The following is a 19,054-nucleotide window of genomic DNA, read 5'->3' as shown; positions in this document are numbered from 1 at the left end:
TGCGGACTCTGTGCTTGTCCTGGGGTGAGTCGGACGCTGCTTCCCGCCGCTCCCCTTTGTGTGTCAATGGGGAGGCTGAGAGCCAGGACTCAGGCTTATTTATTTGTCTATGAATTGGTGGCCCCAAAACTGTATTAAAATGTATTATGGGTGGTAATTTTCATGTGCAGTGCTGAGAGATATGTCAGGGTTACCATGGCAACTGCATGCATTCTGAAAAGCTTATGAATGGGTATGGAACCTTCTGGCGTTTTAAGTGAGATGTTCCAGCTGAGAGCCTGCATTCATGATTAGTGTAGATGAGTTCAGCTGTCCGTGTGGATCACATCCCTTCTCGTTTCCCGGAGCTGTGTCTTCAGCTCGGTCCTCTCTCTGGTAACATCTGCCGCGGTCTCTGGGTGCTTGGCCACGGACTACGGTTAAGAGACGGTTGGCAGCCTCAGGCCGGGGAGCAAGCCTGTGTGCGTCTCCTCCCGACACCTCAGTGTGTGGGTGGTGCAGCGCTGGCTGCGCGGCGGCGCCCCCCCGACGGCGGGAAATCCTCGACACCCCAAGTGCAGCCGCAGCCCCGCGAGCCAGCCGCGTGGCTCTGGCGGAGCTTTTGTCCCTCCGTCCCTCCGAGGAGCTGCTCTCCAGCAGGAGAGCCTGACTTCTATTTCTGGGCTGTCACCATGGCTGGTTTTGGAGAGGGAGGCCCGAGCTAGAGAGACTGGCGTTCACCGTGCCTGTGACACTAAAACATGAAGGCCTATTACCTTCACCACCGAAGGATTGTTTGCGGCTTGTTCAAAATATATGCAGCGGAGTGCTTTGAAAACTAGCTCCCATTGTAAATTTAAACCGTGTTGATACCTTGATTGCATGGGACTGAAATACCTGTTTTCTAATATTTTGAAAAAGGCACCCGGGCAGCTTGCCTGGAGGTCAGAGGCGTTAGCTCCTCGGAGAGGGCCCAGCCTTGTGTAGACTCCATTCTCTTTATCGATGATCATCCAGTCACACAGCTCACATTTTGAACCTGAAGGTAAAGTGAGCTTTTCAGACCCACATCAGCGGGCATTTTGCGGGTGCTCACGTACAGGCCTGAGCTGAGGATCCTCATCTAACTCAGTCCCTTTATTTTACAGATGAGGGAACTGCCACTTGGTTAAGGTCCAGAGCAGGTCAGGACGAGATCTAGCATTGGAACCCGCTCCGGGCTCTGTTTGCTGAGGGTCACTTTCCTGACAGAAGGGTTTTGCTCTCAGTACCTGCTTTTTGCTTTTCTTTTTATTAAAAAAAGAAGAAGAAGGCCTCTCATAATAACAGGAACAGAATTCTCTAATTTATAAAAGTTCCTATTTCCCTTTCTTCTTTATCCCACCATTTACTGAACTTGTACTCAGTGTGCTGGAGACTTGAGGGGGCATCCTCTGCTCCCCAGGCCGTGCGCTGTGCTGACAGGTGCTGCCCTGGGTGCCCGAGCGCCCGACCTGTGTGTCCGCAGCTGCACTTCTGTGCACCTGGTGGCTTCCAGAGAGCCTGGGGGCCCAGTGATCACTGGGGAGAAACCGAGTCATCAGCTATTAAGTCAAGGTCACAGTACTGTGTTTACTAAGGCAAAACAACACAACAATGTTCGGTGCAGTTTACAAAGTTACACCTTACTTATTACACTAGTGAGAGGCTCGGCTTATAGCCTGCTTGTGCCCAGGTTACCAGCTGGCTAGCACCTTCTTCCAGGGCTCAGCGCCTGTGCACCCCGCCCCCCGTACTGAGCTCCATGAGGGCTGGAAGCACATTTCTCGCTCTTGGATCTCAGGCTCAGTACAGAATAGAAACACATTAAGTGTCTCTGGAGCCCCCAAAAGTGGTAGGGCTCTTGCAGATTTGGGCATGGTGGGCACAGTTGGCCGAGAAGGAGTAAGGCAAGGTGCGGGGCCAGCGGCATCTGGGTCCTGTGGCCCAGACCCGTGGTAGGACTCTGGGTCCTGTGGCCCAGGCCCATGGTAGGACACGGGATGGTCTGCATTGCTGAGAACAAGATCGAAAATGCAGTGTTTCCAGGTTTCTCTTGGGTGATCTATAAAGAGCCCAGGACAAATGTGTTGTTACCCATAGATGAGAGAGAATGAAATTACTTCTCTTTTGAGAGAGCTGCATCAAGACAGTCTTAGATGTAAACTCAGGTGCAGAAAGATTTCTGCTGTCCGGTCTTAGGGGACGCTGATTTTCCTCCGTACGAGGAGCCCGTGTCCTAGGTGCCCGGCTAAGGGTCTGACTTAATCAAGTCTCTGAAGAAAGCATGCCCGCAGCATGGTGTTGAGTCCCCTAGGCAGTTCCCAAGTGGTGGGACCCAGAAGGGCGGCCAGCACTCCGACTGCTCACCGCCATTTCAGTCCAGATCCAGGAGGGTACGCTCATTTATGGTAAGTGAGTCAGGCACCGGCGTTAGAAACCTGCGATAAACTAAAAATGAACTCAATGGTATAATTTAATTAAAGTTGTTCTTTGGTGTAGAGGAATAAAATTTATTTTAATTTAAAGAGAATAGTACCTTGACTTGTCAAGATATGACATTCAATTGAAACTGACAAATTTATGGGGCACTTTGGTGGCTCAGTCGTGTAAGCATTTGACTTTGGCCCAGGGTGTGATCTCATGGCTCATGGGTTTGAGCCCCGCGTCGGGCGCCATGCTGACAGTGTGGAGGCTGCTGGGATTCTCCCCCACTCTCTCGGACCCTCTGCATTCAGGCTTTCTCTCTCTCAATAGTAAATAAACTTAAGGGCGCCTGGGTAGCTGAGTCCGTTAGGCATCTGACGTCAGCTTAGGTCATGATCTCACAGCTCATGGGTTTGGGCCTCGTGTCAGGCTCTGTGCTGACAGCTTGGAACCTGGAGCTGCTTCTGTGTCTCCCTCTCTCTTTCTGCCCCGTCCCCACTTGTGTGCACTCTCTCTCCAATAAATAAATAAGTAAACAAGCAAACTTAAAAGATTTAAAAATGACACATTTTCACACTTAGATAAACCCTGCCTATGTTACAAAATGGCATTTCACAGGCAGATTCATTACTTAGGATTATTTTGCAAGGGTCTTCAGACCCTCGGATTGGAATGAGCACCCCTTTCATGTGCTTCCTTGGCAGCTTGAGCTCAGCTGTCAGACATCTGTGTGAGAAGGGAACTTGTATTTTCAGAGTCACTCCCCTGTTGCATTGGAACCGTCTCCGATACAGCAGTAGGGTCGAAGCAGTCTGCAAAGCAGGGGTCAGGATAGAGCTCAAGAGGAAAGGTCTTTTGGTCTTTTCCGTGTTCTAGATTACTGAAGGTAGAAAGCGTGAAATGCTGAAACCTCCAGACAGAGTCTTGTTCAGCCCGTCCTCACCCCAGCCGCGGGGCACGGAGCGGGCTGCCCCGGCCCAGGCGGGGAGCCCCTGGCCAGCTCCCACCCCGGCCTTGCGTCTTGTTGCCCAGAGTGTCGGGTTTGGCAGCTTCGAGCCTTAACTCACGGCCCACACTTCCGAGCACTTTGTTTCCCTTTTTATTCTGCCTGGGATTTTGAAAATGTCCAATAGTGCCAGATGGTTTTCTCATTTATCTTTATTACAACTTGCAGCTACACATCTTATAAAACAAACTCATTTCTTACATTCAGATTTTGCTCCTCTAAAAATTGTGTTTGTAACATTAATTTAGAAGAAGGCTTCTATTATTAAGGTGTTCAGAAATAGCTCTGTACCCTCTTTAATAAAGCTATTTTTGAAATGTAACTTTATGCCTGCCAGTAAATTGCTTGCTTGGGAAAGAAGTGTGAGAAGAAAAGTATGTTTTTTAACATATTTTCTGAGCTGTGGCCAGCAACCCATTCATTCAGTTAATATTTACCATTCACTAACATAATCAGTATAACATATGATTATACTTGTCATATGTATACTTATACCTTTGTATCTGATGGGTGTTAGTGGGTGTGCGCACGTGCGCGCACAGTAACCCCAGAAGCACAGCGAAAAGACTGGTGCCCTCGAGTTACAAGGTGGTTTTTTCCTGTGTAACCTGTAAGACCTAGATATTAAATTGATGTTCGATATCGAACCATTTCTTAAGCACTTGATTTTTATTATTGTATTTATTGTTTATGTTTTTAATATCTGAGAACTACAGAAATAGTTAATTTCTACTGATCCTTCAGATCATGGCCTAAATGTCCTCTCCCCAAGGAGGCCTTACCGGTACCCACTTAAATGGGTGTCACTGTGTGTTCACCGTGAGCCTCTGTGGTAGTTTTCCTGTCACACGCGTGCACGTGTGCGCGCGCACAGACACACAGACACACACACACACACACACACACGTACACGCGCAGTGGCCTCTTCCCGCAGGCGGTCTTCAGGGCCCCGTCTTCCCTGTCCTCGCCTCCCTGCACCGTGCTGGCATCCTTGGTGGCCGTGACGCTCCATGTCCTTCACAGGATTGTCTTGGAAGTTTTCAGGTGTTACTGATCCAACCGAGAAACCTTTTTCCGTGACTCAACTGTCTTCTCACATTGTTGAACACCTGCGAGGAGCCGGAAACAACGAGGACTCGTTACGTCCTGAATGGCCCTTTCCTCTCTCACTCTCCACATTCGTTTTCTTGCAAGTGAACAAATGCAGTGTGAGGGTAGCAGCTTTTAATGCCTCCTTTAAATTCAAGCCCATAGAGCGTTTTAGGAGGATGAGGTAGTTTTGAGAAACTAGTAAAACCGGCCCCGATGCTTCTGACACATTAATACATAGAATGCTCTTTCACTTTCCTCGTGACCGTGCCAGGTTGGGCTTGAACGGCGCTGTCATCAGAGCTGTTTATTGGGTACTTGTGAGAGTGGAAACAGGGACCCGCATCAGACAGGCCTCGGTCCCTGCTGCGGCCGTGTGGGACCTCGCCAGGGGCGCGTGCGGGCATGGCGCGTGGCTGCGGGGCCCCAGCACGGCCAGGCGGTCCCTGCCCCGTGGGCGTTTGTGGCCAGGGAGTCAGCCCTGGGGTTCTTCAGCGGCACTGATCTAAACTACAGATTAAGATTTACTTTCATATTATTTCAGTAGAAAATTTTATTACCGTGGACCTTTTTTTTGCGTTAAAAGTATTGACAGTAGAATATATTCTGTTCCAAATATTGATTAATTTGGGGGGAAACCTAAGAGACTTGATGTTGCATAACAAATCTCTCCTTAAATTCAGTGAATAAATTGCAGTGAATCATAACTATATTGAGCAAAAGCAAACATTGCAGAATAGGGTTTATTTGAAAGACCAATCAGATGAAAATTTCAGGTTGACCTGGAAAGATGTCACACTTCTGTACCACCTTAAGTTAAGACAGTGTGACCATTTGGATGTCATGTAGGAAACTTGGTGCTGGTGGGCCCAGCAATTTTAGCAAGGGTAGGGGCCACCTTTGATTAGGAAGCTGATTTATTCCGGAGGGTTTATGTAGCATGAGAATATTAGATTCAAAAAGATCCTAGAAATATTATATTAGATATCTTACATTTTCAGCATGACTATCTATCTGTAAAAATACATGTGACATTTCATATTTTAGGACGGAAGTCAGCGTGCACTGGTAATGTATATTTGATCATGAGTTCAGGTGATACCTGTCATAGTGTCAGAAACAAAACCAAACTCACCAGTGCAGCATGGCTCCAACACATGGTTTTGTTTCACACGAGAGTGAGTAGTTGTGTTACCCAGTAGCATGGAGTAGTCATGCCGCTGTTAACTAGCTCTTCTCCCTCTTGTGCAAATCCTTTTCTGTCTTTCTTTTTTACGTTTATTTATTTATTTTGAGAGAGAAAGTGAGAGAGAGCAAGCAGGGGAGGAATAGGGAGAGAGAGTAAGTGAGTCCCCAGCAGGTTATACATACAGAACCCAATGTGGGGCTTGGTCTTATGAACTGTGAGATCATGACCTGAGGGGAAATCAAGAGTTAGATGCTTAACCAACTGGGCCACCCAGGGACCCCTGGATAATGCTTTTCAAAAGTAAGCTAAATAATTCTAGTCACTTCTCATATTAAAGTAGCTAGAAACCAAGCAAATAATCAGTTAAATGATGTGAGAAATTTATTTTAGCCTAGCCAAAATCTCAATATCTTCTTGAAATCAAAAATGGCCTTGGTTCAGCTAAAGATGCTATCTTTGGTGCATCTGCTGGTGAATGTCCTGTGTAAGTCCTAAGGGAATAAATAAACTCTGGAGATGTCAGTGCTGAATTTCAAAATAGGGAAAAAAGATGCTTGGTTTTAATGTTTTATTTATTTTTGAGAGAGAGACAGCATGAGCAGGGGAGGGCCAGAGAGAGAGGGAGACACAGAATCGGAAGCAGGCTCCAGGCTCTGAGCTAGCTGTCAGCACAGAGCCCGACGCGGGGCTCGAACCCACGAACGTGAGATCATGACCTGAGCGGAAGTCGGAGGCTTAACCGACTGAGCCACCCAGGCGCCCCGGATGCTTGGTTCTAAAAAGAGACAAATACATTAACTAGGCATTGTTGACATCTTGGGAGTTTTGAGGCATATATTTTACTCCTTGCTGAGAAATGAGGTGATCACCCAGGACTTTAATATAGAGGTGTCTGAGTCATGGAGCGTGCGAGCAAGTCCCACGAAGGGACCGCTGCTCTTTGAGACCAGTTTCAGTCCTGCTGACTCTGACTTTGGGCAAGCTGCTCAATGTCATTGTCCTAGTTCCTCAGTAGTCCAAGGAGAGATCTGGAGCACCGGATACCCTTTTGAGGGTACTTTCAGGGGTACAAATGGCAAATCCAGTTTTACAGCATGTTCGTTATTGAGCCTCACAACGTCATGAGTCCGCGAGCGTGCCTTTGGTGAGGTTGTCACCATCTGATAGACATAGATGTTAGGAAGAGGCGGACCGCTTTGTCACTTCTAATGTGTAACGTTGGGAAATTGCTGAGTCTTTGTGTTTCAGTTTCCTCATATCTGTAATGGATGGGGAAACAGAGGAGAATATAGACTTGTGAGGGATAAATGCGTAATTACAGGAATAATTGAATAATAACTACTAATATGTATTGAATGTATTGTAGATCCTTTCTGAGTGCTGACGATACAAACCCAGAGGAAGCACATTTCTTGGTAGATACTTTCTAAGTGCCGAAGATAGAAACTCCAAGAAAACATTTCTGTGTTCGGAAAGCCCACAGTCAGGTGGGAGAGAGAGAAGGAAGCAAAGGCAGTGTAGGCTTGTGTTATGTTGGGTGTCCTTAGACCAGGGCTTGAGCAAAGTCACTTTCACTGGAAAGGGAAGGTTCTCGGAAAGATGCTTCGAGGAGTTTAATTCCCTAGACAGTAGGGCGTGCTGGCACCTTGCTAGTGCTGGGGGTGGCGGGAGGCTGTAGATCTAAATTTAGCATCGTCTCTGCCCTAAAGTCACGTGCCCCACTGTGAGTTGAGTGTAAACGGTAGGTGCCAAGACACTTGCATGGAGTCTTGAGGAGGAAGCGTCTGGCAGGACACGAAGGGAGGAGGAGGGAGGGAGCCACGGCACAGGAGAAGGGGGCCACCGGCCCTTGCATGCAGAGGCGGGGTCTTGGCAGGGGCGGGCTGGCAGGCCCACTGAGCGGGGCTGGGTGGGCAGACTCCCGCCCAAGGCCAGGGTAGAAGGAGCAGATGGAAGAGGGAATTTTGGGGATGAGGAGGGTGCTTTCATGAACTTCAGTAGTATCTGATTGTTTAAATTAATGCATTTCTGGGGTTTTGACTATTTCTTCATAAAAATTACAACTGTTAATTTCATAGCCTTTGTTTCTCCACTAAACTTAATACCATAAAGTTTTTGATCAAGGAAAAAGCTTTTTTTTTTGTCATTACATTTGAAAATATTTTCCTGCACCTGTGGTTTTATTTTTTTTAAACATTTATTTATTTTAAAAACTATTTTTTAATGTTATGTTTATTTTTGAGAGAGAGAGAGAGAGAGAGAGAGACAGCATGAGCAGGGGAGGGTCAGAGAGAGAGAGGGAGACACAGAATCCAAAGCAGGCTCCAGGTTGAGCAGTCAGCACAGAGCCTGATGTGGGACTCGAACCCACGAACTGTGAGATCATGACCTGAGCTGAAGTCGGATCTTTGACTGAGCCACCCAGGCGCCCCAAAACATATATTTATTTTTTCAGAGAGACAGAGAGAGAGAAAGCGAGCATGAGCAGGAAAAGGGCAGAGAGAGAGACAGAGTATGAATGAGGAAGGGGCAGAGAGAAAGGGGGAGACAGAATCTGAAGCAGGCTCCAGGCTCTGAGCTGTCAGCACAGAGCCCAGCACGGAGCTTGAACTCATGAGCTGTGAGATCATGACTTGAGTCGAAGTCGGACACTCCACCGACTGAGCCGCCGAGGCGCGCCCCCCCCCCGCACCTGTGCTTTTAGAAAATGAGATAAATGCTGTAGAGAATATGTAGAAGTTGGCTTACTGTAGAGGTTCTTTCATTCTTGCGACAGTGGGACGACTTTTGTGTAGCACTTTACTGCCGAGCTTACTGGAGAGGAGCGCCAGCAGGGTGTGACCCTGTGGAATCTGGGATGAAAGTTTGTTGCTTGATTTGCCTTAAAAAAATTTTTTTTTGAACGTTTATTTACTTTTGAGAGAGAGACTGAGACAGAGTGCAAGTTGGGGAGGGGCAGAGAGAGAAGAGGCAGAATCTGAAGCAGGTTCCAGGCCCTGAGCTGTTGGCATGGAGCCTGATGCCGGGCTTGAACTCACAAACCGAAAGATCATGACCTGAGCCAAAGTCGGACACCCAACCGACTGAGCCACCCTGAGCCACCCACGTGCCTCTTGAGTTGCTTTTAACTGAAGTGATGTGTTGAGAGCCTTGGCACCTACTTTCACCAGTTAGTAAATGACTTGGTAGCAGTTGCTGCCAATGGCTGTTTTTGGTGTACCCCATAATGTAAATGTGCCTCCCCAATATTACATAATGCCAGGACCGTTTTGCAGTTAGAATATCTTTGTGTGAGTGTATTAATTTACTAATAATAGGAAGGTTTTTACATTCTTAGAGTATTTCCCTGTCTCCAAAGTGCGTACGTGTGGGACTATGTACGTGCAAGACTGTTAGTTGCAAATAGAAGATATTTGAGTGTCACGTTTCATATTGAGGGGTTTTCTGTATTAAGATCTGAGAAAGAAAACATTTCCTTTTCCAGTCTGATGAATCCTTGTAGTTACAGTGTACGAGTGCGATGTGCTCAGTGCGGAAGTTATTCCCGAGTCTGCCCGCTCCGCCACCGCAGAGCAGCAGGGGCCGGATTTACTGTCCACCGGGACCTGGCCCAGCACTGACGCGGGCACCAGAAAGCTCAGCCAGGACTGCGATTATAAACACTTCAGGGGCGCCTGGCTGGCTCAGTGGGTGGGGCGTGCCGCTCTTGATCTCGGGGTTGTAAGTTTGAGCCCCGCGTTGGATATAGAGATTACTTAAAAATAAAATCTTTAAAAAAAAAAAAATGATTTAATACAGTACTTTTAGAAAATTAAATTTGAGGCTAATCTGTGATGAAAAAAATCAAATTTTAAATTATGGATAAGATCAGAATTAATGATTTTTCCTTTTGCCTCAGCTGCAAAAGGTTCAGTTCAGCACTGTTACTGGTATTATCTCTATTTAAAATATTAATATTTTTCTTGTGGATTTTTTCATTAATTTTATTTTTACCTCTAATACAGAGTTTTTTGGCACTCTTAAAATTTACTTGAGGCACATGACTTATTCACCTCGCCCTAGTCCCAAACCTGACTCTCATCCTTAAACAACTTGAAAACCAGACAAAATGTATGAAACAACAGTTTCACACATTGGCCAGCAGATCGGTTAGGATTGTGTGCCCCTGAAATAAGTGAAATGAGGCCAACGATTATTCCAGCTTCTTCTCTAGAGCAGGGTCCGTGGAAGCTTTCTGTAAAGGGCCAGACAGTAAATATCTTAGGCTTTTCAGACCATGTGGTCTCTGTCACAGCCACGTACTCAACTCTGTCTGCTTTCCTGCTAAGTATGTGAATAAACAGGTATGGATTTGTTCCAATAAAACTTTATTAATAAAAACTAGTAGTAGGTTAGATTTGGCCCAGACGAATCCTGGCCTACAGGCAGTGTCCACGCTGCAGGGCAGGAGAGAGAAGCCAGAGCCCACTGGCCTCTCTCAAGTGACAAACACTCAGCATTTGGGAGAAGAAGCAGGTAGAATTTGGGGGGCAAAGTATATAGGAGAGGAAAGGAGCTACTTGGAGAACTCCAGAGAGCTGCAGAAGGACCCCACCCCCCCAACCCCCGCCCCAAGAGACTCCGGTTGAGTACTGACCAGCACACACACGAGAGGAAACACAAAGCCAGGAAGAAACCGCCAGGAAGGACCAGGCTGGACCATTTGTGGAGAGCACACAGGGCCGGGGCCGGTTGTGTTCCCACCGCCTAGGTTAGTATCAGGTGCTCGTAAGGCTTGTTTTCATCTTTGTTAGGGTGTGCGAGGATCAGCTTTTCCCTTTAGGGCGTCAGGTAGCCTCCCCTCACCTCAGCAGTGGGGCTGGATTAGCTCTAGACTCTGAGCGCCATTGTAGACCTGCCCCAACTGGGAACAAATCACGTTTCCCAGAACAAAGGCCCAGCTGTGTTTAAAAAGACTTAATAGGGGTGCCAGGCGGGCTCATTCAGTTGAACTCCTGACTCTTGATTTCAGCTTGAGTCATGATCCCACGGTCGTGGGACTGAGCCCTGCACTGGGCTCCTGCGCTGGGTGGGGAGCCTGTGTAAGAGTCTTTCTCTCAGGGCACCTGGGTGGCTCAGTCGGTTGAGCGTCTGACTTGATTTTGGCTCAGGTTGTGGCCTCATGGTTATGAGATCGATCCCTGCATCGGGTTCCGTGCTAAGCATGGAACCTGCTTGGGATTTTCTCTCTCCCTTTCTCAGCCCCTTCCCTGCTTGCACTCTCTCTCAAGATACGTACATACATACATGCATACATAAATAAATATTCTCTGTCTCCTCCCCCCTTCCTCTGCTCTTGTTCTTTCTTTCTCTTAAAAGGAAAAAAGGATATCATAAAATCCTGGGGCACCTGGGTGGTTCAGTTTATTAAGCATCCAACTCTTGATCTCAGCTAAGGTCTTGATCTCAGGATTGTGAATTCAAGCCCCATGATGGGCTCCATACTGGGTGTGGAGCCGACTTTAAAAGAAAAAAAAAAAAGGGTTTAATAAGTTCTAGTTCCCAGGTATAAAAAAAATTCAGTGTTCAACATAAAATAAAATTACCAGGCAGGGTGCCTGGGTGGCGCAGTTGCTTAAGCGTTGGACTTTGGCTCAGGTCATGATCTCACAATTCATGAGTTTGAGCCCCGTGTCAGCTCTATGCTAACAGCCTGGAGCCTTGAGCTGCTTCAGGTTCTGTGGCTCCCTGTCTCCCTCTGCCCCTCCCCTGCTTCTGCGCTCTCTTTCTCTCAGAAATAAATAAATAAAGCATTAAAAATTTTTAAAAACTTTAAAAAATTACCAGGCATGCAAAGAAGCATGCAAAGAGAATATATTAACCAGAAGAAAAATCAATCAATAGAAAAAGACCCAAAATTAAAACAACTATTATAAATAAGCCACACATATTAAAAAATGTAGAGAAAAATGGGCATAATAAGCAAAATGAAGATTTTTTTTAAAAGATTGAAAACTTCTTTAAAAAATTTTTTTTAATGTCTTATTTATTTTTGATACAGAAAGAGACAGAGCATGAAAGGGGGAGGGTCAGAGAGAGAAGGAGACACCGGACAGGAAGCAGGCTCCAGGCTCTGAGCTGGCTGTCAGCACAGAGCCTGATGCAGGGCTTGAACCCACAAACATGAGATCTGACCTGAGCCGAAGTCGGAGTCTTAACCGACTGAGCCAACCAGGCGCCCCGAAATAAAACTTCTAGGTGAAAAATATAATATCTGAAATGAAAAATACAGTAGAGAGATTAACAGCAGGTTGGGACTACAGAAAGGTCAGTAAACTTCAAGACTTAGCAATAGAAACAATCCAAAATACAGCAAAAAGAATAGAGGAAACTAAAGAGAATAACAGCATTTAGGGACCCGTGAAACAAACTCACCTGTTCCAAGCCGTGTGTAACTGGAGTTCCAGAAGAGGAGGGAATGGAAACAGCATTTGAAGAAATAATGGCTGGAAAAAAATTCAAAATTTGATGAAAACTACAAACCAGAAAGCTCAAAACTCCCCAAATGGAATAAACAAGGAAAATCATACTAACATACTGCAACATCCAATTCCTAAAAAACCAGTGATAAAGGGGGAAAAAATCCAAAAACTTAAAAAGCAGTGAGAAGAAAAGACCTTGCAGAGGGACAAGGATGGCACGGCAGCTGGCGTCCGGTCTGGTTGGCGCCAGAAGACAACAGAACGTGTTCAAAGCACCAAAAGAAAAACCTGTTAGTTTGGAATCCTGTGCCCAGAGAAAATATCTTTCAGAAATAAAAGCGAAATCAAAATTTCTAGGCCAAGAAAAGCTGACAGAATTTATTGCCAGCAGAACTGCTTGCACTACAAGAAAAAAAATTTTTCGATGTTTATTTTTGAGAAAGGGAGCGCTGAGTGGGGAGGGGCGGAGAGGAGAGGGGACAGAGGACCCGAAGCAGGCTCTGAGCTGGCAGCAGCCGGCCCGATGCAGGGCTTCAGCCCCCGCACTGTGAGGTCCTGAGCTGAGCCAAAGCCGCGCTCCACTGACCGAGCCCCCCAGGCATGCCTCCTCTACAAGAAATTTTTAAAGGAAGTTCATTCAGGTAGATTGAAATTTTTACGCAGAGGAATGAAAAGAACCAGAAATGGTCAAAAGGTGAATAAATATTCTCACTTCTAACTGCCTTTTTTTAAATTGACTATTTAGGGCGCCTGGGTGGCTTAGTCATTTAAACATCTAACTCTTGAATTCAGCTCAGATCCTGATCTCACAGCTTTGAGTGCTTGAGCCCCACTCAGGCTCTGTGCTGACTGGGAGCCTGCTTGGGATTCTCCCTCTCTCTTCCTCGCCTGCTTTCTTTCTCTCTCAAAATAAATAAACATAAAAAATTAATAATAAAAATAGGCTATTTAAAACAAAAATAATAGTGTGTTGTGGGACTGTAATACTTGCAGAGATAATAAATGAAAACAGTAGCACAAAGGACAGGAGGGGAGAAATGGAAATGTGGTGTTACTACTGTGTGCTTAAAGTGGCAGACTAGTATTTTCAGGTAAACTGTCATAAGTTAAAGGTGACTGTCATATCCAGGAAAATCTGACCTTGGTGGGAAAGAAAGGAAACACTGATGCTAATATCAGGAATATAAAAGACGGCATCACGACAGACCCTACAGACACTGAAAGGGTAGTAAGGGTAAAATTGTGGATCACTTTGTGCCAGTAAGTTTGATAAAATGAAAGCAGTCCTTGAAAAACACAAACCACCAAAGCTCACTCAAGAAGAAATATAACCTTTATAACTGTATCTATTAAAGAAATTGAATTTGTAATTAAACTCCTTACCTCAAAGAACACTCCAGACCCAAACGACTTCACTGGTAAATTGTATTAAACACTTAAAGAAGGAGGAATACTAATTAGACAAAAACTTTTTTAGAAAATCGAGGAGGAAATGCTTCCTATCTCATTGTATGAGACCACTACTACTCTGAAAGTAAAACTAGACAAAGACATTGTAATAAAGGAAAACCACCGAGTGTATTTGTTGTATGCGGATGTCTTCCAGGAATCTTAGCAAATACAATCCATACAGAAACATAAAAAGGATATTACATAACGATCAAATAAGGTTTGTCTCAGAAAGAAAAGTTGGTTTAACGCTGGAAAATCAATCAGTGTAATCCACATCATAATTGATCCGAAAAAGGAAAATGAAAGTGAAGCCCAGAGATAGAGATACGGGGGATGCGAAGGGGAGGCCGGAGACGCGGAGGAGGCCGGGAAGGCTGACGCACGTGTACTGGGTTCTGCAAGCGGAGTGTTTGAGGAGCAGTGTCTGAGAAGATAATGGCCGACGGTCTTTCATGAAGTTGAAATGATCCAGCCACAGTTTTAAGATGTTCAATAAATGACGGGCAGGATGCCCTGAGTAAGAAGAAACCCACAGCCAGGCACAGAGAAGTGAAGCACATGATCTCCCGCAGAGGAGCCACAGCAGCAGCAGGAGCCAGAGAGCACCAGGAGCAGCGCCCTCACCCACGACGGGAAGGGGTGGGTCCAGCAAAGACGAGTGTTAATATAAAACGTTAATAATGACAAAATATGTGCACACGTGCAAACACAACAGCAGGACATAAGGTGGCAGTATGATGAATGGAATTCGTATTTTAAAGTCCTTGCTGTCCAGAAGGGGAAGGATTCTAGTGGTGGCCTTTGAGAAGAGCCTGCGCATTGTATTTCTAATCATTAGAGGAATAAAAACCAGAACACGTGGTTTCTAGATTACTAGGATGCGGGAATTAGAATGATAACAACCCTGGGGGCGCCTGGGGGGCTCCATCGGTTAAGCATCTGACTTCGGGTCAGGTCATGATCTCACGGTTTGTGGGTTTGAGCCCCACATCAGGTTCTGTGCTGGCTGCTCGGAGCTCAGATTCTGTCTCCCTCTCTCTCTGCCCCTCCCTCATTCATGCTTGGTCTCTCTCTGTCTCAAAAATAAAACAAAAACAAAACAAACAAAACGAATGATAACAACCCAGAAGAAGGCAAACAGAAAGCCCCTGGTAGGTTCGGTTGGGATTCAAAAAAGAAAGCAAGCCCCAGGTAGGATAGTAGAATTAAATCTCCCCAGTGGTATGTAGTGGCTTCCAGTGTAAAATTTCCAGTTAGATGACAAAGACACCAAGATTCTTTTAAAATAAGATTTTTTAAAAATCCCAACTATATACTGTTTACAAGACATTCATCTATAGGGATTAAGAAATGTTGAAAGTGGGCACCTGGGTGGCTCAGTCGCTTAAGCATCCAACTTCAGCTCACATCACGATCTCAGTCTGTGGATTCGAGCCCCACGTCGGGCTCTGTGCTGACAGCTCGGAGCTCGGAGCCTGCTTCAGATTCTGTCTCTCCCTCTCTCTGCCCCTCCCCCGCTTATACTCTGTGTGTTTCTCAAAATAAAAACATTTTAAAAAGTTAAAAAAAAAAAGAAATGTTGAAGGTAAAATAATGAAAAGACTAAACTATGCAAACACAAAATTGTATAGTGTCAGACAAAATATACTTTTAAGGCAAAAAGCAGGACTAGAGAATATCAGTATTAAGTGTCATTTCACATTAAACATTAATTCCTATAACAAAATAAGTAGCGTATTATACACAAGTCTGTTTCTTGCTCACACAAAGTCCAATAAAGGTAGTCCTAGTTGGCAGATTGCTTTCTACATGTTCAGGTTCTTTGGGGAAGAGAGAATCTCTTTGAGTCCCAAAGGAGGAAGAAACGACTTCATTAATTTTGACTTTGTGTGTCCCCAGGGATGAACCAGCTCTGCCCAGGGACTAGGACGCTCGCCTGACACACGTCCCCCGTGCCTTGGGGCTGGGGGACTGACATTCTGGAGTTAATTAAACCTGATGAGAAACCGTAGGGCAGTGACCATTGGAAAAATGAACAAATACTTGGTTGCAAAATTAAATTTGCATTGCTGCAATTGTCAGATGTAAAATTTTATGGATTATCTATTCAAAATAATTATTGAATTCTATGTAACAAAGAATTCTAAGGAAAGCACTACGCAGCCATTCAGTTAGCAAGAGTTAAACAGTCTGACAAGTCTTGTTGAAGAAGTTGAGCACCAGAAACTCTCCCCTGTCCTTCTGGTGGGAGCATAACTATTACAACCACTTTGGGAAATAGTTTGGCTTCATTCAGCAAAGCTGAACATAGACTTACTGAATAACCAGCAGTCACACTTCTAGGTGTATCCACCGGAGAGATACACGCTCACATGCTTAAGATCGCTGCACCGGAAAGGTCTTCACGGTGTGCCTTTTGTTGTTGTTGTTTTCATTCATTCATTCATTCATTCATTCAGAGCGTGAGAGAGTGTGAGTGGGGGAGAGGCAGATAGAGAATCCCAAGTAGGCGCTGTGCTGTCAGCTCAGAACCTGATGACAGGCTTAAAACCCTGAGATCATGACCTGAGTCTAAGACCAAGAGACGGACACTTCACCAACTGAGCCACTCAGGGGCCTCGGATGTTTGTGGTGTTTCTTTGCTCCAAAGCAGAAACCACCCAGGGGACAGTGGGGTGGATAAATAAATTAGGGTCTGTTTACATTGTGGAATACTGCAAAGCAATGAAAAAAATGGCGGGTGGAGGAAAAAAAAAGACCAAGACAAAGGTATACAAACAATATGATTCTGTTTATATGAAATTAAAAAGTTGGCAAAAGAAAGCTCTGTCAGAGCCACATACCTAGGAGATGAATCTAAAGTAAAGAAACGGTAACCTTAACAGTTAGGGTGGGTGCCCACAGTGGGAGAAAGGGGCTTGGGGTCAGAGAGAGGCACCCGTGTTTCAGCCGTGACCTGGCTGGTAGTTGAACTAGAACATACATGTTTCCTGTTCTTTTTATATGTAATACTTCATGATAAAAGTTATTTTAAAATAAAAATAGTCTGAAGATATCCTGACTTTGTAATTTGTGTCCAATTCAAAAAATGTAGAAATCCAAAGCATGTATTTATATGGATGGTTAAGATGTTTTATTTAAACTTCTTTCTTGATCTTTTTAAAAAATTTACATTTTTGAAATTCTAGTTTTAAGAGTTTTTACAATGTCCTTGGTGTGCGATGACCAAGTACTATTCTTGCTCCTCAGGTAAGAGGCTCCACCACGGTCTTTGAAGAAGGATAAGACTGAAACTGCTTTGCTTCTTCCTCTCAAAGCCTCTTCCTCCCTGACCCAGCTCTGGTGAGTCTCCTCACGGCACACGACGCACGGGTATGTCACTGGACCGTTTTAATTTACACAGATTTCTTTTTACAGCTAGAACTTGTTTGCTTTTCATAAAAATAAAGTCATAGAAAACATCCCAAATGTGCTCATTTTGGGCTTTAGTAATTTCACTCTGAAACAGATGTACTTACGTGTCTGCACACATAGCACCGTAGTTTGGTGTGTGTCAAACCTTCATTTTATTTTTCATATGTTTAAACCAGCATTAAGCTTCGAGAGTAATTGACGTTATGTCGGGTGGCCCCGCAGTGGTGCGTGTGTTGGAAGCCTGGGCTGACCGTCGGGATGTCTGCCTCCAGGCCTGCCCCTGGGCGCTCAGGCCGCCCCTCCCAGCAGGCCCCCCCCCCCCCCCCCCCCCCCCCCCCCCCCCCCCCCCCCCCCCCCCCCCCCCCCCCCCCCCCCCCCCCCCCCCCCCGCGGGTGCCCACCGCCCACGCTGCGGGCCTGCCTCCGCTGAGGAGTGTATCTTTTGTTTTCTTTAAGATTTTATCTATAAGTAATCTCTGCCCTAAGTGGGGCTCGAACTCAACCCCAAGATCAAGAGCCCCATGCCTCTGCGGGAGCCAGCCAGGGCTCTGGGAGTGCACGTTTGGGGCACGAACGCTTTGCTCCTTAAACATCTTTCTCTAGGAGTTTGAAAGGGAACGAAATATACTTTTCGATCGAGCGGCACATTATACTTGAAATTAAGAACTCTTTACTATGTTAGAACAGTAAAATGAATATAAAATGGGTTTGAAATGCTTGCATCCATAGTGAGATTTATATATAGGAGTTTTTGATAAATTCTCACGTATCAGGAAAACTGCAATTCTAAAAATTATTCATAATCCCGGGACCGGTCCCGTCTCCCCAGATGTGTCAGTGTTTTTAGCTTGTTCGAGGCAGGGCTCACCTGGCAGCCGGTTGGTCTGTCCCTTCAGGCCGTTTGCATCACGTGACTGCCCCTCCCTGTCCCTTTTCTTCCGGGCGCGTTCTTGGCTGGTTGGTTGTAGTCCGGTTTCCCGTGTTGAGTTTTGCCCTTTCCACCAATCGTGTCCTCCTGCCATGTGCGTCCCGTGCGAGTGGTGGGCAGCTGCGGCGGGCTGACACCTTCCGGCCTGGCCTTGGAGCGCCGGGCCCCATCGGGGCCGTGGTGCGTGCCCTCGCCAGGGCGCGTGCCCCGTTGTGGCTCCGGGCCGAGCTGCTCAGTGCCTGGCCTCGGTCCTCGCCAGGCGTGGGGTGATGTTTCTCGTGTATTCTGCCTTGCGTAGCTGACGAGCGTCGGTAGACGGAAACTGCCCTTCCTTAAGCATCTGGTCACCCTCAGGGGCAGGCCGGTTTCTCTCTATCCGGCTCACTAACTGGATGGCCCGTAGCCACTCCCATAGGGACCGGTGACTGTTTCAAGTTGTGCTACCAACTGGTGAATTTAAACATACATGGCACCTTTCAGTCCCTCGCAGTTAGGATTCTTGTGATGCCAACCCTGAGCCACTTGTGGCCGGTGAGCCTCTGTGAGTGGGCTCCTTTGTCCTTCGGCGTGAGCCGCCCTCCTCCCTTCCCTGCTTTCTGGTACGGTATGGTGTTGGGGATTTGTTCTAGACTTCTTTGCCCCGGGCCTGGCATCGGCTCTTCTCGTAGCTCTGGTTCCCTTCTGCAGAAAGTGGCATCTTGAGACCACAGGCTGGGCACTGGGGACACTCACTGCCAGGCCTTTTGGGTGGACAGGCAGGCAAATACCCTTTTCAAGGGAAAATATCAGAAGTTCATACTGATGTCTGTTTCAAATTTAGTAGTATTTGGTTTTTACTTTTTTGAATTTATGTTGGTGTCGCGTATCTCTAGTGCTGCAAAGTGTGGTCCCCAGAAGCGTTAGCATCATGACTTTTTTGTTTTATCCTATAAAACATATGACAGTTTTAAATAACAATATGTGCCTATTAGCAGCACTGTGATTACTGAAGACAGTGTAGGATTTTCTACAGTTCTCTCTGTCCTTCACGTGTGTTCCCCGAGGGATGTTTTGCTGAGTTGAGTTTTAAAGGCACTTGGACCGGTTCCTCAG

At 46.1% G+C, this 19,054-nt stretch overlaps 1 protein-coding gene across 4 annotated transcripts in view; it reads left to right on the top strand.

Moving 5' to 3' along the window:
* Positions 1-19,054, top strand: part of TRAF3 (TNF receptor associated factor 3) — a 116,082-nt gene that overhangs the window by 46,930 nt on the left and 50,098 nt on the right. For 3 of the 4 annotated variants that reach the window (XM_029951089.1, XM_029951088.1, XM_029951092.1), the window contains one exon: positions 16,871-16,993. The gene's annotated coding sequence lies outside the window, so the exon portion shown is untranslated. Of the gene's footprint in view, positions 1-16,870; positions 16,994-19,054 lie in introns of those variants that run through there. The other variant, XM_029951090.1, reaches the window with a different exon arrangement.

This window comes from Suricata suricatta, chromosome 9, assembly GCF_006229205.1.
Source record: "Suricata suricatta isolate VVHF042 chromosome 9, meerkat_22Aug2017_6uvM2_HiC, whole genome shotgun sequence".
NCBI classification, from domain to species: domain Eukaryota; kingdom Metazoa; phylum Chordata; class Mammalia; order Carnivora; family Herpestidae; genus Suricata; species Suricata suricatta.
Note: the sequence above shows the minus strand (reverse complement) of the source record. Positions and strands in the feature narration are given on the sequence as shown.